Source organism: Pongo abelii, chromosome 4 (genome assembly GCF_028885655.2).
Source record: "Pongo abelii isolate AG06213 chromosome 4, NHGRI_mPonAbe1-v2.0_pri, whole genome shotgun sequence".
NCBI lineage: Eukaryota > Metazoa > Chordata > Mammalia > Primates > Hominidae > Pongo > Pongo abelii.
Genome location: NC_071989.2, coordinates 120765646 through 120793098, shown reverse-complemented (window position 1 = coordinate 120793098; position 27453 = coordinate 120765646). Strand labels below are relative to the sequence as shown.

Below are 27453 nucleotides of genomic sequence, written 5' to 3'. Positions count from 1 at the left end.
TAAAAATATTTTCTGGGCAGGGTGCAGTGGCTTATGCCTATAATCCCAGGAATTTGGGAGGCCGAGGTAGCCAGATCACTTGAGCTCAGGAGTTGGAGACCAGCATGGGCAACATGGCAAAACCTCATTTCTACCAAGAATACAAAAAAATTAGCCAGCTGTGGTGGCACGCGCCTGTGGTCCTAGCTACTCAAGAGGCTTAGCTACTCAAGAGGCTGAGGTGGGAGAATCACTTGAACCCAGGAGGCAGAGGCTGCAGTGAGCCGAGATCTTGCCACTGTACTCCAGCCTGCGCAACAGAGACCACGTCTCAAAAGATATATATTTTTTTCTGATCAAAATGAAACAGAAATAAATTGTGTAACACTGTTTAAAGACCGCACTGACAAACATCTCTTATTTTCAGTATCAGTGTTTGTTATAACCAGCTTCATTGCTTTCAGTAAATGGTTTCATATGTAAATGCTGTAAATATGAACATATAATTCAACTTAAAAAACCCTTCTGAACCTTCTGCAGCTACAAAAAAAAATGACTAAATAGGATTAATAGGATTTTTAATGTCTTAAATATTACATTCCCCAGCTACTTCAGAGGCCGAGGCATGAGAATCTCTTGGACCTGGGAGGTGGGGGCTGCAGTGAGCCGAGATCACACTACTGCACTTCAGCCTCAGTGACAAAGCAAGACTCTATCTCAAAAAAAAAAAAGGCCACACAAGAAAACCCTTTCCATTCCATTTTTACCTAGGCACTTTTGGCCTAATTTAAGACTTGTGGTTTAAAAAACTGACAAGAAGAATATTGACAATAATAACTAGTGTAAAATGAGTTAAAATTAGTGCTCCTTTCAGTTGCCTTAATTGACTCTGGTGCTTTACTGATAAACTTAATCGTTTCTCTTTACTGAAGACCTTAGACATAGAATAGAGTTATGCCTACAGTTATCAACAAGCTTTTTTTTTCTTTCAAAATAATAATTATGCATTGAAAAAACAGTTACTAGTATAAATTTAACTTCTACAGGTACTAAGGCATCAAATAAAGCTCAGATTTAGAAACCTTTCAGTGTTTGGATTTATACTTAGTTATGGTACGATGGAAAAGCCTAAGAAGAGATAAGTTAGATGTGTGCCAAATTGGTTCTGTATTTTTCATGGGATATGAGAACGAGGTGAAATGTTACAATGGCAATGAGATTTTCAGTGATGTACAAACTAAGTGGGAGATCTTGACCCACGTGTCTGTCTTTATCTATATCTGTTTGTCTATCCATCCACCTAACCATCTCCCATTTTTTTAGGGACAAGGTCTTGCTCTGTCACCCAGGCTGGAGTGTAGTGGCATAAGCACAGCTCCCTGTAACCTTGAACTCCTGACCTCAGGTGATCCTCCTGCCTTGGCCTCACAAGGTGCTGTGATTACAGACGTGAGCAGCCACACAGGACTGGGAGATATAGTCATAGTCTTCTACGGGCAAGACTTACCGGTATGTTCTATGTTACCTCAAGGAGTGAGTCTCAAAAGAAGTGTTCCTAGCATCTAATAGAATCTTAATTAATTTTCCTCTCACCAGTATCCTCTCTAATCAGCAAACACCAAAATAGTTCTTCACACTTTTGCTCAAGAACATTCCATGTCTTTCCACTGCTGACAGTGGAACTGAGACAGTTTGGAGTTTAGGCATGGAGTGCCCTGAGGTCATGTTAATTAGTCTTCCTACACTAAAATACTTCCTAAGCGTATTAAATGTCCTATGGCTGCCAAAACAAATTACCACAAATTTAGTGTCTTAAAACACAAATCTGATAACTTACAGTTTTGTAGGTCAGAAGTCTAAAATGGGTCTCACTAGGCTAAAACCAAGGTGTCTGCAGGGCTGCACTTCTTTCTAGAGGCTCTAAGGGGGAATCTGTTTCCTTATACTTTTTGGCTTCTACAGATCCACTGTATTTTACGGTTCATAGCACTTTGCCTCCATCTTCAGAGCAAGCAATGGTGGATTGAGTCTCTCTCATTCTGCAGGACTGACCTTGCTCCTTCTCAAATCTCCTTCTCTGACTCTCATTTTTCTGCCTCCCTCTTCCACTCTTAAGTAACCTCTTTAAAGACCCTCACATTTGGCCCACCTCAATAATCCAGGATCATCTTCCTATTTTCAAGTTACCTCATTAGCCATTTTAATTCCCTTTTGTCACATAACCTAACATATTCATAGATTCTGGGGACTAGGAAGCAGACATTTGTAGGGAGCCATTATTCTGCTGACCATACTATAGCTTTGTCTCCAACTATTTCAGAACTTGCATCCTGATAATAAAATTAACTAATCAGCCCTCTCTAAAACTTATAGCTTATTACTCATATAGCTCTTTGCTACTCTACTGAGATACTTTAGAAGACTCCAGCATATGGAGATCGAAGACTTAGGTTCAAGTTCTTAATCTTTCACTTTGTAGCTTGATAACGCTGGAAAAGTCATTTAACTTTTCTAAGGCTTGAATACTCCTTCATCTATAAAATGGGAATAACTGACTTATCTTGCAGAGCTGTAATAAGGATCATTATGTATTATGAACAAGCTTTATAAACTGAAACAATTTTTTAAAGTAAAGGATGATTAATTGCTCTACTGGCCCAAATCACGGTTTGGCTTAAACATAAATTCCCATGAAGTAATCCAGCAACCCACCTAGAATCAATTCATCTCTTCCCTTCATTGTTCCTACATCTTTTATGGCACAAACACATTTTGTACCTGTGTGTATACACCTCCTATCCCATTCCTGACTATAAAAATCCCAAGGTAAGAGCCCACACCTGATTTTGTCTCATATCTCATGGTGTGCATCACAATGTTTTCTACATAGGTGTTCATTAAATATTATCTTAAGAAGTGATTTTAAATTAACCTGCAAAGGGCATTCAATTATTAAGATGCGCTCATGGAATAATAGTACAGCAATTGTTAAATAATATTATTGTAAAATATAACCTTCTACTGAGGAAATGGAATATTCTAAGTTAAAACTCTGGCCCCTGTATATGGAAAAACAAATATCGTGATGCAGCCACGGGACTGTTTCTGAGCTTAGTTGTTACACTGCAGAATCCCTTTAGTATTCCGAGGAGCTTTTAAAACACCAAGAAAGAATCTGTGGGTAGTGCCCAAGCTTTGGTATGTGCTGCCAGGGATGAGAAACACCAAGCACTCCTTTAGATTCTGCTCTCGAAGTTCCCACTGCACTACAGTAGGGAAACCATTTTGAAATAGCCTTTTAATTTGGAGTGTTATACAGCCTCAGGACTTGCTTACAGGAGAAAGAAACTTAGTTCTTCCTGTCAAAAAGCTTTCCAGGTATCTTGCATAAGTACTGGCAATTAACATGAGAAAAAATATAAAGGACTAATAAATACATAGAAAAATGTTCTGGTCATGTGCAATGGCTCATGCCTGTAATCCCAGCACTTTGGGAGGCCAAGGTGGGCAGATCACTTGAGGCCTGGAGTTTGAGACTAGCCTGGCCAACATGGCGAAACTCTGTCTCTACTAAAAATACAAAACTTAGCCAGGCGAGGTGGCACATGCCTGTAGTCCCAAATACTCGGGATGCTGAGGCACAAGAATCACTTGAGCCTGGGAGGCAGAGGCTGCAGTGAACTGAGATTGCACCACCGCACTGCAGCCTGGACAACAGAGCAAGACTCTGTCTAAAAAAAAAAAAAACAAAACCAAAAAACCCCAGAAGAATGTTTTAGTATATCAAATGATCAAAGAAATAGAAATAAACACAAGAGTACTATAAAAATAGGCAATGTTATTTTTAAATAATATTGTAGGGTCAGTGAGGACACATAAGTCTTTAAAATGTTTACTATGATTTGAGTATGTCCCCCAAACGCCTGTGTCGGAAATTTAATCCCCAATGCAACAGTGTTGGGAGCTACAGCCTAATGGTAGGTATTCACGTTCCACCCTCAGTAATGGATTAATGTGTTTTATTAAAAAGCCTGAGGCTACAAATTTGATCCCTTGCTTGCTCTGGCCCTCTCCTGTCCTTCCTCCTTCCACCTTGGGATGACACAATAAGAAGGCCCTCACCAGATGCTGGTGCCATGCTCTTGGACGTCTCAGCTCCTATAACTATGAACCAATAAATTTCTGTTCATTATAAATTACCCAGTCTCAGGTATTTTGTTATAGTAGCAGAAAATGGACAAAGGCAATTCTTATACTCAAGCAAGCCCAATTAAAAGAAATTATCCTATGTACAGATACCTCTACAAAGATCTGTAATTCGGCATTACTTATACTACCGAAATGTTAGAAAAAACCTCAACGATTACTAACAACAGCTTGGTTAATTATACTTTTGGCACATTTATAAGATGATTAAAATTATGTTGTAAAATATAATTATATGATATATAATTATATAATCCATATATTATGTGAAAATGCAGAATATTGTGTTTAATATGATATAAACTAGCTTTTAAAAAATAAATTGCGTATGTACACAGAGAAAAGCAGAGAGAGATAAAATATCATGTTTCCTTCCTAGGAATTACAAGAATTTTAGTTTTTCTGAATTTTATAAAATTCCTACAACCTAATATATATAATTTCTTTCCATTTTTTTTAAGTTAAGTACTTCTAGGTTGGACACTAACTGAAGTTACAACATTAGAGGAGAGAGAAATTAACATTTGCTTCTCAACCTGTGGCCAAAGGCAGATTCAGATTTTGTGGCGACCAGGAGCCTATAATAAAGGGGCAGGTGGGTGGGAGGGTCCTTAAGAAAAACACAAATTAATTCAAGATTGCTAGTGCTGCTCCTGCAAGGGCCTTAGAAAGGGCCATGCAATTAGGTTCACTAAACTTCATTAGTTTCATGATAAATATGCTTCTAAACCAGTGGCAAACATTATGTTAGGAATTTTCATATATTCAATCTAATCTAACCCTAACAAAACTTCTATAGAGATAAAAGTATCACTATTCACATACATGGAAAATTGAGGCTCAAAGAAATTTTAAAAAGTATCCAAATTCACCCAACAGTGAAATGGCAGTCCGCCTTCAAAGCCAATGCTGACTATATTGCCTTATCCTCCATGTTTCAGCAGCAATTTCCTTCACTAAGGTACCTTTCAGAGCAGCTTGTACTTTTTCAAGCCTCATCCCTCATAAGAAGTTACTTGTTCAACTGTTATCATTCTGATGCTTACTATATATAGTAGCTGGCTCTGCAGCAGTAGGTACTTGATAAATATTTATTGAATGAATGGATTTATTATAATCAGAATAGGTAAAAATAAGAAAACTCAAACAGATTTGAAAATGTCCTTTTAGAATCTACAGTGAATCCACCCATAAATTTTTATCCATGAGAAAATACAAATCTCTCTGGAAAATATCTGGAACAAAATTTCTTTAAATGCAGGAGACATCTTTATGTTAATTTAGTTAAATAACTAAAGAGAAACAGAGTTTGGGGTTATCGTATGGGCACTGGCAAATAAGAGGTAATGCCAAAGAGTGGGCATATTAGTAAAGGCAAAATAAGTCAGAAAAACTGTGATGACTCAACAACTCAGCTACCCTAAGTTAGTTCTGTTTCACTGCCCTTGTAAGATATTAAATATATATTAGATTAAATAAAACTTATGCATGCAAAATTTGGCAGCATTTAGGCCCTCAAGACTTGCCCTCTGGTGTTACTCTAGTGAATATACTACATTATATGATAAAAGGAACTTGGCAGATAAAATTAAGTTTATTAGTTAGCTGACCTTAAAATTGGGAGATTATCCTGGGTAGACCCAATGTAATGACATGAGCCCTTAAAAACTTCAAACTGTTCATTGGCTTCCTAGTGTAATCAGAATAAATTTTAAATTCTTCACCTTGGTTTACAACTCTGTATAACCTAGATCCAATTCTTATCACTTCTCTTGTCCTTCCTCATCTACCTCTTTCTTATGCCTTAGAACTACCTTTCCTTCAGCCTCAAAAATTCTGCTTCCAAATCTTCAAATGACTAGTCCTTCATGTCATTCAGGTTTTGGCATAAATGTCAAATTTTCAAAGATCACACCTTCCATGAGCACCTTATCAACGCAATGATGCTATCCTCAAACTTTCTACCATATCATGGAGTTTCACATTCTAAGCATTTGAGATCTGAAAAGCTCTATCTATGTATTCATTTAATTTTCTGTCTCTCTCATCATTGTTTTCCAAAGTGGAATATAAATCCCATGAAGACAAGAACCAACATTCTCCTGCACTGCTGTTTCCCTCCCATCTATAACAGTGCTTGGTGCTTTTTGTTCAATGTATGAATGTAGATGATACACTAATGAGTAAGAGAATTTATAATCTAGAAGGGGACTAAGACATTTACAGCAGAAGTTTTAATACAAGGGAATGTACTGTTAAAGAATGGGAGATTAGATCGTTCCCAGCTAGGTAATCAAAAAAGATTTCAGAGAGAAAGTAGTAACAGAACTAGACTTCAAGGATGTTTAGGAATTTTTCAGGGCAGAGATTTCAATATTGTGTGTTAGGTTAAAAAATTCAGAATTCACCATATAGGCAATGAAAATACTAAGTATTTCAAATAAAAAAGGATATGTAATTAGAACAAGATCCACAAATATTACAGGACCAGTTTCTAGTTCTGGCTCAAAAGGAAAAATAATCAGAAATCATATGCACACTATTATTAATTTATAGCTAAATGTAATGGCCAAAAGCTTTTTCAACTGGAAAATATGATTGCAGGAAAAAAAAAAAAACTACTCTAAGTCATACACTCTATAAAAAAGTTTATAAATTCTATGATGTTGACAAAACAAAAAAAAAACACAATCACCTCTGGCAACCATTCTACCCAATTAACAAAAGATTTAGAAAAACTGTGTGTAAGAACTTTATTTTTCTAAATTCTTAACATGTCCTAATCTGTTAAAACTTCAATTTCAGGGTATGCAGTGTTTTCCAGGGATGTCCAATATTTTGGCTTCCCTGAGCAACATTCGAAGAAGAATTGTCTTGAGCCACACATAAAATACACTGGCCGGGCGTGGTGGCTCACGCCTGTATTCCCAGCACTTTGGGAGGCTGAGGTAGGCAGATCACTTGAGGTCAGGAGTTCAAGAGCAGCCTGGCCAACATGGTGAAACCCCGTCTCTACTAAAAATACAAAAAAACAATAGGCGGGCATGGTGACGGGCGCCTGTAATACCAGCTACTCAGGAGGTTGAGGCAGGGGAATCGCTTGAATCCAGGAGGTGGAAGCTGCAGTGAGCTGAGATCACAACACTGCACTCCAGCCTGAGCAACAGAAAGAGACTCTGTCTCAAAACAACAACAACAAAAAAAACACAATAACACTATCGACAGCTGATGAGCTTAAAAAAAATTGCAAAAAAATCTCATAATGTTTTAAGAAAGTTTATGAATTTGTGTTGGGCTGCATTCAAAGCTGTGGGTTGGACATGCTCATTTTAAACTATCCTTTTCTATGGGGGGATAAAATTCTGATTTTTTTTTTAAGTTAAATGTTTAAAACAAGGTTTTATGCTTGCCTGTATATTTACGTATGTCTTGTTCAATTTTTTTTAATACTTTGACCTCTACTTAAAACCTAAAACAGCTACGAGACCTCCCCCAAAAGTACAATTTTACAATACAAACTGTATTCATAAATATATCATTTTAACACTGAGGAGCTTAGTGACTGAAGGTCACCAAAACAGCACCAAATGTTTATGCACTGTGGATTCAAGAAAGAGTAGCACATAGGATGTTTTTTTTAAAGACTTTTTCCCAAGAAAACAAGATTAAAATGATCATTCAATATTTAAAATGTCCTAAAATGCCCAGATTACCTGATAAATCAGTTTATAACACACAAATCAGCCCTTAAAATAAATGATAATTGATAAGAAAAATCTCAATACTGATGTTAAAAACAAAATTGGGTGTTTATGAAAGAATAAATACAGGGCATAGTAATGGCATTTAGAACTTGAAACCAAAGCCTTGGGTCAAAAGACTTTTGTTCTTATACCAATATTACCAAATTCTTACCTTGAAAGAGAAAATATAAGCTTTTAAAATATCATATTTAATAACTGCAGATGGCATTGCCTAATGCTATACCATTTTCTTCCTTTTTGAATGTCTTTCCTTCCTCTTGCTACATGCTGAATTTTTAAAAGTATAGACTATAAAATTACTTCACTCTGAATGTCCGAAGATAAGTGTTTGCAAGGGTCCCAACTTACTATTAAGTAAAATGAAAACAAAATCTATCTAGCATTACTGGACTATGTCAATCAAATTGGAAACCTCTCGATCACCTGTCTAACCCTAAGAGTAGGTTGGTGCAAAAGTAATTGCGTTTTTACTATTACTTTCAATGGCAAAAACTGCAATTATTTTTGCACCACCTAATAGTATCTAATATATATTATACACTCATTTTAAGCATTAGGAGAATGGGTCACCTAATAAAGGTGTTCATAATGCCTATTTAATATTATGTTCTCAGAGGGGAGAAAAGAAAATCAGGACAATCTAATAAATGTAATTCCCTTAGATCAATGTTTTAAAACTGAAACTTCATATTTACTTTATAAGTCTTTTTAAACTTTCTCTGCCAAGTATTCCAAGGTCAGGTGAATTATCTTAAGTGTCATATACCTTTTATACAAGCAGAAAGGTTTAAGAACTGGAATAAATTTCATTCCACATTCAAATACCCTCTCAACATGATACGGACAGGAGACAGGGAAATACTGGGTAGAAGAGGGCAGCTCTCCAGCAAAGGCCCCACCTCCAAGCCTGGAAACCTGCAGCCCTAAACAGGAACAGGCATTCCTTTTTTCGCACCCAAAAGATGCCTTCTGGTCTGCCACACCCCCTTATCCTGTGCCCATAAAAACCCTAAACCCCCTGCTCCACAAGGAGACAAACGGAGAAGCAGAAGAAGGGTAAAACAGCACAGCAGAGAGAAGAAAAGGAATGTCTGAACGCCGAGAGGAGTTTGGCTGGGGATGGTCAGAGAGGAAATTGGCTGCTGGACAGCCAAACTCCAGGGGAAGATCATCTTCCCACTCCATCCCCCTTCCAGCTCCCCATCCATCCCACTGAGAGCCACCTCCACAACTCAATAAAACCCATGCATTCATCCTTCAAGTCCGTGTAAAACCTGAATCTTCCTGGATGCCAGACAAGGACCTGGGTACCAGGAGGGTACTTAGCTGGTTAACACTTAAGTCTGCAAGGCTAAAGGGGCTCACTGTAACACACGCCCACTTGGGCTTCGGGAGCTGCAGGCTCCCACCCCTGGATGCTGCCAGGGGGCCAGAGCCCAGGGGCACTTGCCCCGGCTTCTGCACCTGGCCGTCTGTGTGCTCCCCCTCCCATAAGGGGTTTGAGCATGGACGGCAGCCTGAACAGATGAGCCACTCCCCTGTTGCACATCCTGCAAGGGGGGTCAGGGAACTCTCCCATTTCAAATAGACACTGGCTATTAATAAGGATCTTGATCCTGAACCAGTCTGTACCTCATATACTATGGTAAGGGCTTTTTCCTAATCTTTTTCTGAAGTAGGTCTGCTATTTAATTCAAATACTTAAGATTTTCTCAACAAAACACTTGGGAATTCCATAGTAAAGGAATTTTTTTGATATGTGGTGCTTTCAGTTTTTTTGAGATAGGGTCTCACTGTCGCCCAGGCTGGAATGCAGTGGCATGATCACACCTTCCTGCAGACTCAATCTCCTGGGCTCAGGTGATCCTCCCAACTCAACCTCCCGAGTACCTGGGACTACAGGCCTGCACTACCAAGCCCAGCTATATATATTCTTTTTTTTGTATGTTTTTGTAGAGATGGGGTTTCACCATGTTGCCCAGGCTGGTCTCAAACTCCTGGACTCAAGGGATCCATCCACCTCAGCCTCCCAAGGTGCTGGGATTACAGGCATCAGCCACCGTGCCAGGCCCCTCTTTCTCCTTTTGAAACCGTTTTGTTTCTAACACTATTCTGGTATTAAGAATACGCTGCTTGAATACTCAAGAAACAACAGTGACTTCCTCTGGGGAACAGAACTGAGTGGCACTCTCTTACTGTTTAAATATTTAACAATTGCCTGGAATACCCAAAATAATCTGGTTGGGTGCAGTGGCTCACGCCTGTAATCCCAGCACTTTTGGGGACCAAGGCACGTGGACCACCTGAGGTCAGGAGTTTGAGAACAGCCTGGCCAACATTCAACATTAGTGAAACTCTGTCTCTACTAAAAATACAAATTAGCTGGGTGCGGTGGCACGTGTCTGTAACTTGGGAGCCTAGGCCACGAGAATGGCTCGAATCCGGCAGGCAGAGGTTGTGGTGAGCCAAGACCGTGCCACTGCACTTCAGCTTGGGGTGACAGAGCAAGACTCTGTCTCAAAAAAAATAAAATAAAATAAAATAAAAATCTGTAGTTGCCAGCTGTTAGAAAGACCCTTCAAGATTAGTATTTTCTACCTTTCAAAGCACCCAAACGGTGATAAAGTCTAAGCTCATTAGCACTATATGTAAGGTCCTTTATGGCCTTGGCCTCCACACTCCTCCATCCTTACCCACCGCCACTCACCTACTCTAGCTACACTCCAACCACTGGGAATTCTGTGCACTCACCACCAAATCACTATACCGTTTCATTTACTGGAAGGTTCTTAACTCTGCTTTTTCACCTAGCTAATGTGAACCCATTTTACAGGACCCAATTTGGATGACCTCTCCCAAAAGCCTTCCCTAAGTCCTCCTTCCAGAGTTAGATCTGCCCCTACCCCCACCCCAATGTTTCCATAGATCCCCATGCTTACCAACTATCTCATTTACCATACACTTGGGATTACGTATATATTGCTCTTTCTCACTAAAAGCTGTTTGAGGACAAGACTCTTGTATGTCATAATTGTATTCTCAAATGTATTCTAGTATTGTGCCTGGTCCAAAGTAGGTACCCAAATAGCTGCAGAATATGAATGAACTACCTCTCATACTTCAAGGCCCAATTCTGTGAAGCTGTCTATACCTATCCTAAGCAGCCAGGTGCTTTTTTCTCCACGCTCCCAAAGTACCAACTCAACTAATATCTATTTCTCTCCATTAGACTATGAGCTTCTGAACAACCGCTTTTTCTTCTTCCTAACTATACAAGCACTGTTCCAGGTATCTAGTAGCAATTAATTATTTGTTGAGTGAATGAAGAGTATGTATACTGTTAAAAATACATGTGAAAAAATAACAAGCATAGGATAGCCTGCTCACTTCTGATTTATTTTTGCATCTTTACTAACAATAAGAGATCATAAAGCTCTAAAAATATTTTGTACTTGCTTTAGGATTAGGGAAAGGGAGCCGTTAAAAGATCAGACTATTCCCCAGATAGCTCCTTATCCTCTGACTTCCTGAAACTCTGCTCTTTTTTTCATCTGAATTCTGTTCTCATTTCTAATCATTAAACCCTGGACCCCCATAAAATTGCAGCCCTCCCAGTAGCTTAGAAGCAGGAAATTCCCACTTTAATTGCTTGGCAAAGAGTAGCAGTGGGAGCAGTAATGGTAAGGTAAGCAGGAAAACTCTTACACTAGAGCAACAAAAGGAGACGAAATGTTCCTGACATCCCAATTTCAAACTTTGAATTCATTTTCCGCTAGAAATAGCATTATTCAATGTTACACATGGTAGTAACGGCAGTTAATACAGCATATAAATTAAATGGTTTTTTGTGGGCAGGGCTGGAACATCATCATTCCAGTCAACACATTATTCCTATGGGACCATGACAGATGTTTAAATTTTTGAACTACTATTCTCTTCATGTTTCCCCCTCCCACAAAAGAAAACCTGAATATCACAACAGGTTTAGCACAGTATGAAATATATATATACTTTTTTTTATATATATGTTTTCATCCACAGTTCCTGGATTTTTTTTTTTTTTTTGAGATGGGGTCTGACTCTGTCACCCCAGGCTAGACTGCAGTGGCATAATCTTGGCTCACTGCAACCTCTGCCTCACAGGCTCAAGCAATTCTCCCATCTCAGCCTTCTGAGTAGCTGGGACCACAAGGCTGCACCACCATGCCCAACTAATTTTTCTATTTTTTGTAGAGGGAGGGCCTCTCCATGTTACCCAGGCTGGTCTCAAACTCCTGAGCTCAAGCGATCAGTCCACCTCAGCCTCCCAAAGTGCTGGGATTACAGGCATGAGCCACCGCGCCCAGCCAGTTCCTGGCTCCTCACTCCCATAATGCTTATTATAGTCTTTTTTTTTTTTTTTTTTTTTTTTTTTAATAATGTTGGGGCACTTCAGGCCTCAGGAACAGAATCTCTCTCTAACCTTCTCCTGTCCTCCTTTCACCTACCCAAGGCATGACTCTAATCTGGTTTTGGGTCAAAAACCCTCATTCCAGAGAGGGTCCTGTCCCCATATCAAAGAAGAAATGCTACACAGAGAGGCCAAGAAAAGTCAGAACAGACAGGCCTTGCTGGGCTTAGATCATGCACTTTTTGTCCAATCACATTTCTACATGGTTGTCAATCATACCTATGCAATGAGGCCTCCATAAAAAGCCAAGAGGACAGGGTTCAGACAGCTTCCATACAGCTGAACATGTGGAGGTTCCTGGAGGTTGGTACACCTAGAGAAGGCATGGAAGCTCCACACCCCTGCCCCATAACTCACTCTGTGCATCTCTTCTTCTGCATCCCTTGTAATATCCTTTATAGTAAATCAGTAAATATAAGCAAGTGTTTCCCTGAGTTCTGTGAGGTGCGCCAGCAAATCAATTGACTCCAAATAGGGGGTAGTGGGAAACCCAACTTGAAGCCAGTCAGAAGTTCCAGAGGCTAGCACTTGGGACTGGGGGGAAGGAGGGGGTGGTCTTGGGGCCTGAGCCCTCAATCTGTGGGATCTGATGGTATTTCTGGATAGACAGTGTGGGAACTGAATTGGAGGACACCCAACTGGCATCCACTATTGGTGTGTGGGGAAAAAGCCCCACGTCTTTGGTCACAGGTGTCTGTTTTTTAATTCATTTAATTGGTAAATTTCCCAAGATGAGACACAGATGTCTTTTACTATGTTAATGATTGTTGTGGTGGTGCAAGAGCAGAGGAAAAACAAGGGTTTAGAGTTTTTCTGAAACACACAGTGTTTAAAATGCCATAATAGTATGGAAATTTATGTAACTCACAAAACCAAACAGTGTATTACTTTAGTACTACTGTACTAAAATACAATAGATGAATGTACAATAAATTAATCAACTAACTCCCCTGTAACTTCAAACTCTTCAATAAATGTCGTCTTCACCGATTTATCTTAGTTGAAATCAGATGACACCACTTTCTGTGCAGCTTTCTCAATGGGGGCTCTTTTTTTCTCTCACATTCTATGTACTTTAGGCCAGAAGATAGGAATAGGATACTGAAGGGTCTAGAGCAAATTTGTCCCCAGGGCTGCATGGCCCAGGATGGCTTTGAATGCGGCCCAACACAAATTCATAAACTTTCTTAAAACATTATGAGATTTTTTTTCCTGCGATTTTTCTTCAAGCTCATCAGCTATTGTTAGTGTTAGTGTATTTTATGTGTGGCCCAAGAGAATTCTTTTGCCAACGAGGCCCAAGGAAGCCAAGATTGGACAAGCCTGGTCTAGAGGGAGGCAAAAGATACGCTCCTTGCATCCAATTATCACTTCCAAACCATTTCTCCTCCTTTCTTAAACACCCAAGATCTTCTGACATGATACCCAACTGTGTGCCCTCTATTGCCTCCAGCACTCGTCTCCACTCTTACCCCCACCATCACTCTCAGTGACTTCAAAGTCTATGTGGATTACCCACCTAACACTCTGGCTTCTTAGCTCCTTAACTTCTTCACCTCCAAATACCGACTTCCATGATCCACGCAGGACCTTGTCATCATCAATAACTGCATCATCTCCAAATTCTTAACCAAAAATCTCAAAAATCAAATTTTCAGTCTTTATTTTTTTATTTTATTTTTATTTTTTGAGGTGGAGTCTCACTGTTGCCAAGGCTGGAGTGTAGTGGCGCAATCTCTGCTCACTACAATCTCCATCTTCCAGGTTCAAGCAATTCTCGTGCCTCAGCCTCTCGAGTAGCTGGGATTACAGGCACACGCCACCATGCCTGGCTAATTTTTGTATTTTTAGTAGAGATGGAGTTTCACCATGTTGGCCAGGCTGGTCTCGAACTCCTGACCTCAAGTGATCCACCCACCTCGGCCTCCCAAAGTGCTGGGATTACAGGTGTGAACCACTGCAACCAGCCCCAAATTTCCATTCTTTAAAATGTATCTCCTGCCCCTCTAGTTCATTGTACTGTCTCCAAATTCAACATTCCCTCACCTTACTTACTGTGTCCTCCAATCCAATCAAAAATGCTCTCATCATTTTTCAACATCCGTTACTTTCATCTTTACTGTTCTCTTTAGATGCAACAATAACCAGTCTCTTTCACACTCTCAAACCCCTTACTCTTCTCTCCCTCTGTTACTTGGTAATCCCAACTCTAGCTGAACTGATCCATTCCACTTTTACGTGCCTGTACCAGAGCAGCTTATTATAGAGGAAAGGGGGAAAATCAGCTAACAAGGCTAGCTTGTTTCACTTTAAATTCACAACTATAAACATCAAAGGATATCCAACACTGCCTAGCAGGGCTACTATGTTTCCTGGAAAGTTTGCCTTCCCACACTCTAAGTGTCTTTTTTGTCTCCTCAAATCTGTAACAGACCTATTTTTCTACCTATGCCACTCTTTGCTGACGACCTACTTCATGGAGAATATAAAAGCTATTGGAGAGAAATTCCCTCATATTTTTAGGCAAGGCAAGTCAAGTCACCCATCTTCCTCGGGCCTCTGTTTTCGCATGTTTAAAATAGGAGATGGGTAGGACAGGAGGGTGCATGAGAGACTTAATGATATTTAGGGTCTCTTCCAGTTCTAAAATTCTCTGTCCACCTCATTTTATCCTTCAGCTTTTTAAAGGCAAGTGAGCAAATCTAAAACAAAAAGCTATTTGAATCTAACACAGCAGGAAAGAGAAGGAACTATAATAGGAATCTTCAACTTAGTATTTTCTTCTAGCAAAGAGAAAAAAATAATCAAGTAAACAGTAAACAAATAAGAATTCTAGGTTTTCATACAAGAGAGCTGGTTTTGTTCTTTATAGACACATCAATTTAATCACAAAGAAATGGATAGCATTTCATATTAATGGCTGTGACTAGTATCAAATCAAGTATCTATACAGGAAAAATATATTGGTATGTTATACTAAATTTTTAACACTCCTCCTTCACAGAAGAACGCCAATTTATGTAGACTACCAAAGCTTAGTTTACCTAGAAGAATTTCTAACGTATGTGTTTGGCTTCCATATTTAATAGATTTAATCTCAGAATTCAAACGTAAATTGTACCTACATTTTAAATAGATGTGGGTAAGATTTTTGAAATCGTATTTTGTCCTTGAGATGTAAAAAAAGTTTAAATTAAATAAAAAATAAAAATCATGACACCTACATGGCACAGAGAGATTTGTCAGAATTTTTATTGAAAATTGGCTGGGCGCAGTGGCTCACAACTGTAATCCCAGAACTTTGGAAGGCCGAGGTGGGAAGATCACCTGAGGTCAGGAATTCAGGAGTTCAAGACCAGTCTGGCCAACATACTGAAACTCCATCTCTACTAAAAATACAAAAATTAGCTGGGTGTGATGGCACGCACCTGTCGTCCCAGCTACTCAGGAGGCTGAGGCAGGAGAACTGCCTGAACCTGGGAGGTGGAGGTTGCAGTGAGTGGAGATCACGCCACTCCAGCCTGGGCGACACAGTAAGACTCTGTCTCAAAAAAAAAAAAAAAAAAAAAAGAATTATTATTGAAAATGAGGCTGGGTGCAGTGGCTCACACCTGTAATCCCAGCACTCTGGGAGGCCAAGGTGGGTGGATCATTTGAGGTCAGGAGTTCGAGACAAGCCTGGCCAACATGGTAAAACCCCACCTCTACTAAAAATTAAAAAAAAAATTAGCCGGGCATGGTGGTGCACACCTGTAATCCCAGCTACTTGGAGGGCTGAGGCAAGAGAATTGCTTGAACCTAGGAAGCAGAGGTTGCAGTGAGCCAAGATCGTGCCACTGCACTCCAGCCTGGGTGACACAGCGAGATTCTGTCCAAAGAAAGAAAAGAAAGAAGTAAAGAAGGAAAGAATGAAAATGAACGTACTTCCAACAAAAACACTAAAAGACAAATTTGTCTGCAGTCCATCCTCAGTTTAGTACATTCTCCCTCCTCCATACAGCCCCACTTCAAAAATGTTCACATTACATTCTATTTGCTTACATAATTCCTACCCTAAGGCACTACTCACATACAAGTATTTTTCGCATCTCCGGTCATACAAAATATCCTTTGTCTCCTTCCCTTAGGGTTTTGCAAAGTATTAGGAACTAACCTAACTAACTTTTAAAGAATTAAAAGGCAACCATAGCTTAAAGTCTACCTTTTCCAGGTATCTCATTTGCACCATCAAAGGAGCCCTAACACAAAGGAATGGCTAATGTAGAAATTTCAAGTCTTTCTGCACAAGTTAGTCAAAGAAATATTTGGACTTACACTCGTACAAACAGCAGACCAGGTTATTCAGACCAAGTATCCTTACAAAGACAATTTAAAAAGCTAGATAAGATAGTAAAATGATCTTAACAGCACCAAATAACCAGCAAAAGAATGAGGAATTAATAACAAGCTCAAATCCACTAGAAGTCAGGAACCCAGAAAGGTGACCTCAGCTTTTGCCTTTTGTGAGTTTGCCAACAAAGAAGCATTTAAGAGGCTGAGCTTTGTTGTTTGTTGCCGGCATTGCAGGCACAGGGGACCAAAGCCAGAGTCTGAGACCCACCAAGGGTGAGGACTGTAGTGAAAACAGCATTGGCTTCCGGCTGAGACTCTAAAGGGCTGCAACCTAGAAATAAAGGAGGAACCAGAAGGAAACCATGGACTGAAGTCAGTTTCAAGTCATCTAGGTGGCCCAGGAAAGTTAAAGATTTGAAATTTGATTAAGATGTTCTCACACTCCCAGGCACTTGGTGATAGCAAATGAAAATCTTCTTTAGAAAAAGATTAACTTCATCTTACATTATATACATCAATTTATTTCTACAACACAACTTCATAGAGACTTCCCAACACTGGAATTATCAGACACAAACTGAAAAATAACTATGCTTACTACATTCAAGGGGATAAAGGCCACACTTAAATATTTTTGCCTAAAAATTGAAAACTATAAAAAGTGATACAGATTTGAAAAGAACCAAATAAGAATTCTATACTAAGAAATAACCTAAATTAGGTATTTACTGAATGAGTTAATAACAGATTAGGCATAGGTGAAAAAAAAAATGTGAACTCTGAAGATAAGTCTGAAGTAACATCCAGAACAATGCCTTGGGGTCAAAAAGAAGCAAAAAAAAAAAAAAAAAAAAAAAAGAAAAAAAAAAGGTAAGAGACAGGATAAGAAGGCCTAACATACTAAACTAGCCCCAAAATGACAGGAGAGAGAATATGAAGCAAAGACAATATTTGAAAAAATAATGGCTAAGAAACTTCCAGGACTGATAAGACAGCAATCCATATATTCACACAGCCTAAAGAATCCGATGCCTAATCACAGCATAGTAAAACAGAAAGCCAAAGCCAAAGATAAAAATCTTAAAAGCAGCCAAACAAAATCACATTATCTTAAAAGCTGAGACACAAAGAGTTGAGGTCTCAACAACAATCAAATGTGCTGGAATAAAGTAACCACCAACGTAGAATGTGCTAAAAGAGAGTAACTGCTAACCTAGAATTCTGTACCTAGCAAAAATATCCTTTAAGACTGAGATAAAATAAAGACATTTTCAAGCAGACTAAAGGACATTCTAAAGGGTGTGTTTCAGATCCTTCAAAATCAAAGAAAGCGACCTTAAGTGCAAGATCATAGGAAAAGTAAAAAGATGGTAAAGACATGTATTAACTTAAATAAAATACTGGCAGTATAAAACAGTAACAACAACAATAATGAGGAAGAAAGAGAAAAAATAAGAATGAATTAAAATGCACAACAAAACTGTATGAGTAGGGGCTGGGCATGGTGGCTCACACCTGTAATCCCAGCGTTCTGGGAGGCCGGGACTTCAAGACCAGCCTAGCCAACATGGTGAAACCCCGTATCTACTCAAAGTACAAAAAAATTAGGCAGGCATGGTGGCACATGCCTGTAATCCCAGCTACTCAGGAGGCTGAAGCACGAGAATTGCTTTAACCGGGGAGGCAGAGGTTGCAGTGAGCCAAGATCACGCTACTGCACTCCAGCCTGGGCAACACAGCGAGACCCTGTCTCAAAACAACAACAACAAACAAACAAACAAAAATAACTATATGAGAAGGGCTACAAATAAGTAAAATTAAAGTGCATCATCTGAGAAGAGGATAAAGGTATTGATTAACATTAGATTTTATAAAACAGCAATTTCTAGAATAACTAGTAAAAGAAGATCAAACAATAATAAAGAGAAAGCTAGTGTTGTTATATTCATCTCAAACTAGACTTTAATGTGAAAGTACTACCAGAATAAAAGAGGAAAACTTGATAATGTTGAGTCACTGAGAAGATATAGCTATTACACATTTCTATGCATCTAATAGCATAGCCTCAAAGTTATAAAAGATTAGAGAACTACACAGGAAATACTCAAATCCACAATCATAATGGAGTATCTTAACATATACGCTTTTAGTAACTGATGAGCAAACAAAAGATCACCTACGATACTTAAGATTTGAAATGCAGGATTAACAAATATGACCTAATTAAAAAAATACAGAGACCTGCACTCAATAAATGGACAGGAAAAAAAAGACAATATACTGGGCTATATACAGATCTCAAATTTTAAGTCTGAAATAACAGGCCTTTGAAACAGAGTATGTTCTTGGATTACATTGTAATTTTACAAATTAAAAACAAAATAACTAGAAAATCTCCATATGTTTAGAAATAAAAATATAATACTTCCAAATAATCCAAAAGTCAAAGTATAAATCATAATAGAAATCTGAAAACATCTTAAGTGAATTATAAAAATACTATGTACCAAAAAATACTATGTATCAAAACTAGTAATAGAACTAGCTAAAATGGCGCTTAGAGGGAAATGTTTAACTTTATGAACATATTTAAAAACAAGAAATGCTGAAAATTCAAGAACTTCAAGAACCCCAAAAAGTAGGAGGGAAGGAAATAAGCAGAAATTAACGCAACAGAAAATAAACATACAACAGACTAGCAAAATTCAAAATACAGTTCTCTGGAAAGACTACTGACCTTCGGTGAAACTGATAAAGGAAAAGGAAAAGGTACAAATAACCTACGTCAGATATGAAAAGAGAATCTTTTCCTGCAGCCATTAAAAGGACCACAGAATATTTATTATAAACAATTTCATGCCAGTAAATTTAAAATTTTAGATAAAAGAATTCTTAGGGGAAAAATTACAAAAATAATCACAAGACAGAATACTTGAATAGGCTTAAAAACAATACATTGAATTAATAATTAAAAACCTTTCCTCCCAACACAAAGAAATGATAAAAGGGCTCAAGGTGACAGGTACTCTAAATACCCCGACTTGATCATTACACATTTTATGCACGTATCAAAATACAACATGTACCCCATAAACATGTACAAATAAATAACAAATTTTAAAAAACCTTTCCACAAGAAAACTCCCAGCCCAGGTGGTTTCTCTGACATGTTATAACGAATATTTAAGGAAGAATTCATTCCAACTATACACAAACTCTTCCAAAACCAAAAATGATGGGCACCTCATTTTATTCTATTTCACATCTTGACAAGAATGGTACAGGCCACCTCACTCATGAACACTCAGGTCTCTTAGCACAAAGGGCTTCTCAAAAAGCCCTTCTCTTACCAAACTAAAGCAGTATCCCCTGTCCCCTGAACCTATTTGATTCTATTTCAAGACCTATATACTACCTGATGTTATTTGTGTGTGTGTATGTGTACATATATAATATTTATTGACTATGTCCCCCACTAAAATTTAAGCTCAGACAACACAGGCTCTGTTTTGTTCCCACCCAATGTTGCCACACTATCTGCCTACAGCAGGCTTCAAAAATATTTGTTCAATTAATAATTGGTTTTGATTTTGTTGAGAAAATGACAAAAACACAAGTAGAATTCAGTAACACTTTCAAATGAATTCATACTCTATTATAATAACTGCAAGAGCATCATATACATGCTTTAGTGATAGGAGTACAATGTACATAATTCAGGATTCAAAAATAACTGATGAAGGAATGAGGCATTCTTAAATTTCCAAACATCTCCCATCCCCAAGGGGAACCACAAATCTATTTCAATAGTTATTATATATACCTGTTTCTTCCTTTCTGTATTAGGCACAAAAATCATTCACTAATTCCATAAACAGTTATTGTACACTACTATGCCAGGCAGTATTCCAGACATTTAGACATTAAGAATACAATAATTAAGACAAGGTAGAGTAATGCATGGGACGGAAAAATAATACCCATAGAGTGTGATATATAGATTGTAAAGCTGAAGCATGACAGAAGAGATAATAAACTTTTTATGGGTAGATGTTTAGGGAAGGTTTCAGAAGTGGTGATACTAAATAAATACTTGTAAAATCAAATACAAAATATTTTTCATTTTACTATACGTGAAATGAGGATATGAAGTCTGAAAATACTACAGTAATTTACCACCATAAGATAAGCTAGCCCAAGAATAAAACCAAATCATGGTGAATAATGCAGCAGAATGAATAAGAGAAATTAAGTCCTTGATGTTTTCATGTGAGCCACTGGATGAAGTCTTAGCTAAAGTTTACTAGATCTACTCAGTCCCTTTTTTTGTTTAAGCCAGTTTTGTGTTTTCTGTCACTTGCAATGTAAGAATATAGATGAATCTCTGAATTCTTTCAAAAGGCAAAGCATTTGCTAACTTCAGTGTAGACATGTGCAGGGACACTACTGGTATTTTTGAAGGGACAATTCTGTTTTGTGGGACCATTCCAAACATCACAGGACACTTAGTGTATCTGGCTTCTACTTAATAATTATGAGTAGTACCTCACAGTCACTGTGACAACCAAAAATGTCCCCATATAGTATTTCCAAACATCTCCCATCCCCAAGGGTAACCACAACTCTATTTCAATAGTTGTTACATACAATATACCTGTTTCTTGCAGTAGCTCCAACAGATATGCTTAAATGTACTTAACACAGTCTTAAACAAACTGGGATATACCACTGAAATATTCTAATTTTACATAATAATTCATTTTTAACCAGTCACCTATGACTATCTAAATGTTCAGCCAAAATCTTACATATAGGTTCGGCACAGTGGCTAATGCCTATAATCCCAGCACTTTGGGAGGCCGAGGTGGGTGGATCACTTGAGGTCAGGAGTTCAAGACCAGCCTGGCCAACACTGCGAAACCCTGTCTCTACTAAAAATACAAAAATTAGCTGGGTGTGGTGGCAGGCGCCAGCTACTTGGGAGGCTGAGGCAGGAGAATCGCTAAACCCAGGAGGTAGAGGTTGCACTGAGCTGAGATCAAGCCACTGCACTCCAGCCTGAGTGACTGAACGAGACTCTGTCTCAGAAAACAAACACCGAAATCCTACGTGCAGCTTATATTAACTCTTGGTGTAACCAGTGTTTTAAATTTGCCTCTATTATCTGAAAATTCTTATTTATTTAAATTTCTCCATACAATACTGTCATTCACACCATCTGTTACCTTCTAATCAGCCATTTGCTTACCCTCTTCCTAGACTGAAATGCCACATATTCATTTTCCCAGCCTCCTCATGATTAAGGCAGGGGCACACCAGGATGGACATCGGAAAGAGGGCTTCTGTGAAAGGTTTAGTTGCCTAATTAAGAGATGAAAGGACAAACTTCCACCTGTCTTTGGTAACTGTGTGAGAATGTGATGCCTGGAGCAGAGCCATCTGCAACCATGATGGCAAAGTCTGAGCCCAAAGTTAAGCACACTAAGGATAGCTAAGCATAAAGATGGAAAGCACCTGGATCCTTGATGAAATCATAGCCAGCTAAATTGACTAACCATGGAATACTCCATTTCTGGACTTTCTATGTGAGATACTGGTGTTTTTTGTTTGTTTGTTTGTTTTTTGCGATGGAGTCTCGGTCTGTCACCCAGGCTGGAGTGCAGTGGCGCAATCCCGGCTCACTGCAACCTCCACTTCCTGGGTTCAAGTGATTCTCCTGCCTCAGCCTCCTGAGTAGTGGGGATTACAGGCGCCTGCCACCACACCCAGCTAATTTTTGTATTTTTAGTAGAGATGGGGTTTTGCTATGTTAGCCAGGCTGGTCTCAAACTCCTGAGCTCAAGTGATCCGCCCACCTCAGCCTCCCGAAGTGCTGGGATTACAGGCATGAGCCACAGCGCCTGGCCCGAGATACTGTTTAAATCAATGTTAATTGGGTATTATACAACTTGGGGGCCTAACTAAACAAGATGTATTCAAGATCTGACAAGTGATCGACAGTGGGAGAAGAACCAAGATTTCTGAAAGATTTCAAGAGTGGGTGGTTGAGAGAGAGGTAGTTAGAAAAGAGAAATCGGGGAAAGAGGAATACAAACACACACATGCTGCTGGGCGCAGTGGCTCATGCCTGTAGTCCCAGCACTTTGACAATCCCAGGTGAATCACTTGAGCCCAGGAGTTTGACACCAGCCTGGGGAATACAGCAAGCCCCGGTATCTTAAAAAAAAAAAAAAAAACAAGGGGGGGGGAGCTGGGTGTGGTGATGCACACCTGTAGTCCTAGTTACTCAGGAGGCTAAGGGCTGAGAAGGGAGGACTGCTTGAGCCTGAGAGGTCTAGGTTACAGTGAGCCGTGATTACGCCACTACATGCCAGTCTCGGTGGCAGAGTGAAACCCCGTCGGTCTCACAAACAACAAAACATATATGAGCACATACAAACACACTAGGTGAGGGTTGGTGAAGAGATCAAACTGACTCAGTTTAGTATGAGTTAAACTTAGGGTAGTATAAATAATATAGGCATACACAGGAGGAAATGGAAGTAGGGAGTTACAGAACCAAGAAACAGCCCCACAGAAATGATGGTTTATATCATAAAGGATATGATCAGCAAGAGAACACAGTGAAAAGCATATGGAACCTTGAGGACACTGGTTACTTCCCCAGGATCCACTCCTTCCCCGTATTGTGTTGCAGTCTTTATTTTCAGGTAAGATTCACTCCACTGGCTAGGCCACTTAGGATAATTCCATTCCTCTAGACAAAGATATTGTTACAGGTTTGGCAGCATGATGTATGTTTGTTTAATCAAACTAGAGCTTAGGATTCTTGGGAAAAGGCTAGGAGAAGTGGCCTTCTCTCTTTCTTTGGAAATAAATGAAGGGGCTATAATACGAACATCACTAGTGGCAATTTTTTTTTTATTAGAAGGGAAACCTAAAGCCCAAACAGGAGGACAATGTTGAGAGAACTGCAGATAAATGGGAGCTTAGCCCTGATGACATGACAAAGCACTCTTCAAGCCACTTCTATCTATGTACTTGCCAATTACACGAGCCAAAACATCTGTTGGGGTTTTTTTGTTTTTTTGAGACGGGGTCTCGTTCTGTCACCCAGACTGTAGTGCAGTGGCCCAATCATAGCTCACTGCAGCCTTGAACTCCGCCCCTCAAGCAATCCTCCCACTTGGGCCTCCCAAAACTGCTGGGATTACAGGTGTGAGATACCATGGCCCAGCCTATCTTTCGTTTTTAAATCCCATTTGCAGCCTAACTGATATAAGGAAAATGTGAAGAAACTTCTTGAGAAATAGAGAATCAGGAAGTATAATGCAGAAAAGCCAAGAAATTTAGATCGTTTTATGACTACAGAAGACAGTATACTTCACAACTGATCTAAGGCAGCAGTCCCCAACCTTTTTGGCACCAGGGACCAGTTTTGTGGAAGACCATTTTTCCATGGGACAGGAGTTGGGTGGGGGATGGTTTCAGGATGAAACTGTTCCACCTCAGATCATCAGGCATTAGTTAGATTCTCATAAAGAACATGCAACCTAAATCCCTTCCATGTGCAATTCAAAACAAGGTTGGTACTCCTATGAGAATCTAATGCCGCCACTGATCTGCCAGCAGGTGGAGCTCAGGTGGTAATTCTTGCTCCCCTGCTGCTCACCTCCTCCTGTGCTGCCCAGCTCCTAACACCAAACAAGCCAAGGACCAATACCTGTCTGCAGCCTGGGGTTTGGGGACCCCTGGGTCTAAGGAAACCAAGGATGACAGAGGAAACGTCATTGGATTTGGTGATTCGGAGGTCACAGATAACTTTTAAAACAGTTTCAGTGGTGAAATGGTAAAGGCAGTATGAGTGCAAAGGATAGAAGCATTTAGTAAGAACTTTACAATGTACCAAACACTTGGATGGACATTTAACATGTGTTAATTTCTTTAACTACCACCCTGTGAGCTAAGTATAACATATTTTATAGATACAGAATGAAATCTGAATAGTAACATACCCAGTTACACAGCTACTAAAGTGGTTTTAAAAGACTTCAAAAACCAAGATCAAAAGTTCTATCTTGCTCAAAAGTCAATGTTCTTCCTACTGTAACAGCTTCCTGGGATGAAAGAATAAGTCTTTAAAGAAACGAACAGAAATACAGTGGCATAGCAGACTCAAGCTTTAGAACGTCCTCCTAGAGTTGAACAGCACACACACTTATATGGCAGAAGATACAAGCGTCTATGTAGGCTAGAGAGGGAGAGGCTGAAGAAGGTGGACAGGAAGTGAAAATGGACAGTTTCTAGAGAAAGAAAGATGGGAAAGGATAATCATGGACACATCTGGAGGGAGGGGGTTGCTCTTGAAAAGAAAGAAGGTCATTTCTTCCTCTGAGATATATATAAATAAAGAGATGACACTGAGAGGAAAAAAGTGAAGTGGAAGTATACCTCAGATGGTTGACATTTTTCTCAGCAAAGGAAGAGATTAAGTTACTTGCTATAAAAACCTGAGGAAATGAGAAGAAAAGGAACACAACACTAGAGACCCAGCAGAGAGCACCAACTGGCATAAAAACTGACCAATATCCTCACATAGCTGTCTCTGACATCCCTCAGAATTTCAGGGGTCAAAGTGGTAAAGCTAGTGAGGCTTATTTAGGGTTGGGGACTGGAAAGGTAAGTCTACAGAAAGTGAAGCGTTCTAGGCCATCAATAGGAGCTTAGTAAAAGCTGATGATCATGGGATCCTGGTTACACAAGGAGGCAAATGAAATCAGCATTAGGGTAATGGGTTGGAAGAACAGGGAGACAAAGAAGGTTCACAATGAGAAAGAGAGACAGAAAGGAAAAAATATCAAATTCCATAAGAGTGGAAGAGTGAGAGGGTTTGTTTGTTTGTTTGGAGACAGGGTCTCGCTGTCACCCAGACTGGAGTGCAATGGCACAATCTTGGCTCACTGCAACCTCCACATCCCGGGCACCAACGATCCTCCTGCCTCAGCCTCCCAAGTAGCTGGAATCACAGGCATGCACCACCATGCCTGGCTTATTTTTGTATTTTTTTTTTTTTTGTACAGACGAGGTTTCGCCATGTTTCCTAGGCTGGTCTCGAACTCCTGGACTCATGCGATCCATCTGCTTTGGCCTCTCCCAAAGTGCTGGAATTACAGGCATGAGCCACCACACCCTGCCAAAGTGAGAGGTTTTAGAGTTTGTGGTCAGATGTTTTTTGATACAGAGCTTCAAATTATTCTGCCAGAAGCAGTGAGCCACTGATTGGGGCAACCCCTACTTTGCTACTGTCCCTTCAAACTGTATGCAGAAAATTCAGAGACAACCAGCTCTAAAAACACACAGGCTCTGGTTCTAGAAAAGTGAAGGCTAGCAACGAATGAACTAGCCCATATAAGAAGCAAACATAAAAATATTCCTCCTTCTTTTAAGCTGAACAATTCTATCTCTAAATTTTAAAAATGCATTAAAAAGTCAAAAGTCCACAGCAAAGGTAGAAATAGATTATGTGTTATGAGATAGAATGAAAAGTAAACAAATCTGTCAGGCTATTTACAACTCACACGTTAAAAATTTTTAGCATACAATTCTAATACAGCAGGCAGAGTTTGTGCTTAATAACTTTGGAGAACATCTAGCATAACTTCAAGAAAACGATATTGCTCAATTTAATGTTAATAAAAAAGGTCCACCCATTTGCAATCTCAAAGGGCAAGCTATCATTTATATTTTTAATCTCACTTCTACAGTTTTGGGGCTCTTGACACATTATCCAACCCTTCCATCCAGGGAAAGATGGAAAAATTAGCCATGGCAACTTCCTCCACTACCGCTTTGATCCCACACTTGGCACTTCAGACTCTGGCAAGGTACTACGTTATTTAGGGCAGTTTTTTACACCAGTAATTCTGACTACCCTTGCTCCACTAATAAAGGAAGGAGTACTGAGACTGGCACAAGCTTAAATTATATAGAAAATATCAAGTACTCCTAAGGAGCGTTAAGCAGTAACAACAATCGAGAATACAAGCAATTTTAAGAAGTTTTGAACTTAAAAAGCTTTTCTCCATTTTAGTCCTTTCTAAATAGAAACAAAGGGCTTGTACAACATGGAATTCTAAAACATCAGGAGGCAATTTAAGCTAACACTGAATAAAAGAATAAATCACTTATTCTTGCTTGTACCATTAAGTGATGTCTTACATGTACTGCATAAGGTCTTCTTTTTTAAAACGAATATAACACTTTGCAATTCTTTCACTAGATCTAGAAAGCTCACGCCCCCACCTCAAAAGTTCAGAGACCAAAGATTTCCTACAGCCGAAAAAAATGAATGATTTAGATGAACAATCATTTGCCAACACAGGCACTATTCCTCTACTTGGTGGGTCAAGGAGTCAGACTCTGACCTAACCATTCAAGGCTCCTGGGGACTTGATTCTCTCATCAAAGTGAACAAAATTCACTGGCCTTTGGATAACAGCCCTTTCTTTGTAACTCCACATGCCGGGCTATCAGGTATTTTCCCAGGCAAAGAGTTTAAAACTTTTAGAGGAAGCAAGAGGGTCGAAACGTGGAAGATGGGGAAGCGACTAAAATGGGAGGGGCGGACGACCCACCCACCTAACGCGAATGGGGCACCGCTTGCAGGGGCGAAGCTCCAGCAGCAGCCAGGAAACGTGGAGGACGGCGGGCGTCGCGACCCCC

General features: G+C 39.4%; 1 protein-coding gene across 5 annotated transcripts in view; it reads right to left on the bottom strand.

Moving 5' to 3' along the window:
• Window positions 1-27453, bottom strand: part of APC (APC regulator of WNT signaling pathway) — a 140455-nt gene that overhangs the window by 112370 nt on the left and 632 nt on the right. The gene's annotated exons all lie outside the window — the stretch shown is intronic.